Source organism: Mandrillus leucophaeus, unplaced genomic scaffold, assembly GCF_000951045.1.
Source record: "Mandrillus leucophaeus isolate KB7577 unplaced genomic scaffold, Mleu.le_1.0 Scaffold629, whole genome shotgun sequence".
NCBI lineage: Eukaryota > Metazoa > Chordata > Mammalia > Primates > Cercopithecidae > Mandrillus > Mandrillus leucophaeus.
Window position 1 is genome coordinate 230,751 of NW_012106797.1, and position 1,915 is coordinate 232,665.

The window sequence follows — 1,915 nt, forward strand, 5'->3', positions numbered from 1 at the left end:
GCTGTCCGTGGCGCCGCTGGGCCTGCGACTAGATGGCATCCTTCGGACACTATAGGCCGTTTCTGCACACGTGATGCGGGGCTCAGTCACGTTTCCCCCTGGAGGCTTGAGGATGCGCCAGGTTTGACTCTGCAGGGCTTGCGCGCTTTGGGGGTGGAAGGAAGAGGAACGAAGCGGCCAGGCGAGCCCCAGGGTGGAGAATCGCCGGGGCGCGCAGGCTGTGGCGGCTTCGCACAGCCGCCCTGGGCGCTGCACGGATCCGCGCGCACGCTCCTGCTCACCCACTCGCGGCCAGCTCCCTACAGAGGAGTGGAGTGACTCCTCGACTCCCATCCCTCTTTTAGTGTGAGCGTCTGGAGTCCTGACTGTCCCAGCCAGCCCAGCCACGATGAGCTGTCTAAGAGGATGTGGTAAGACCCAGAAGTGTGGGTGACCTTATGTCAAAGGAAGTGGTTTTCTTATTGCAGCAAAAATTCCCGAACCAACGTCAGTGCTAGGGTAATGTAACTAAACTTTTATTTATTTTTATTCTGCCCTCCCCTTTCTGTTTGTTATGAACCATAAAATATTCAACACAATTATCTTGAAATCTAAATATAAAATTTAAAACATACTCATTGAGACCTACTGTGTGCAGGTCAACTCTGTCGCCCAGGGAGGTGGGCGGCTTAGATTCATTTATTTGCTATGAGCCAAGTACAAGGTAGATAAAATGCCTGTCCTCTTGGAGCTTTCCTTCTTGTGAAGGGAAACCGGTGACAGACAATAAGCACACCGAAATGACCAAAATATGTTAGAAAGCAATCAGTCCTATTCCGAGAACTAAAATAGGGTTATGTGCTTAGAGGGTGACTGGGGGGCTGCTTTGTTTTGGGTGGTCTGGTCTGGGAAAGCCACCAGGATAATGCAGGTAAACTAGTCAGCTCACGGTAGGTGCTCTGGAAATGGTAGCTATTGTTTGGATGATGATACTGGTTCGTGCAATGACTCTTGCTTTGCCTACTGTGTGCCGGACACTGTGCCAGGCTGTACAATGGAGAGACACAGTTCCTGCTCTTACAAGGAAGGCGTATTTATATGCAATTATAATAAAATATAGGGTAAATTCTGATGGGGGAAGGTGTAAGTGATTGGAGTTCAGAGATGAGAAAAATCCTCTGGATGGGGCTGGCAGGCTTACTAAGGCAGAGACATGGCAGTGTTGGGAGTAGTGACTCACATACTGTGATTTGCGTTTTGATCACAGCGATGTGTTTGTGTGTGCACGGTAATCATATTTACCCAGTTCTTCACTGACCCAGGAATTGCAGTAAGATTACTGGTAAAAATTTCCAGCCACTCCAGAAAACCATTTAAAACTAATGTAATTTAATCTCTTATTTGGCTCCGAGCTTTAACAGCTCCTTGTTTTAACTCCCTTTGTAGGGGAGAAAGAGAATAATTGGGAAAGAAGAGTAGTTTGGCCTAAGGCACTATTAACAATGTGTTGTGGACATAAGCTAGAAAACACAATACTCTATAAATATGGAGAACGAATACAGAAACAGATTATTGATGTCTGTCAAAGGCATAATTATATAATTGTCTGTTGTAAATTAAGCAAAGATAATAAAATACTCATTAAAACTTAACAGCGCCAGAAGCTGTACACTGGCAATGCTCCTTCACTCTGTGAACTTGTTTGCTTTAGACTTTGGAGCATTTTAAATTCTTTTGAATTAACTGTCAGCACTTTGAAAACATGATTTTTCATAAAAATATCTGGATTTTTGTCTCCTGAAAGGTCAGAAGATCTAGCAACACAGTAACACTAGGCCCATGTTCCACTTGGCAAACCGTGGCTGCTGAGTAGCCCTCTTAGAGAGCATATGTTCTCTGTTACTCGGAAGGTCCTCTGCCAATTACTGACATTAGA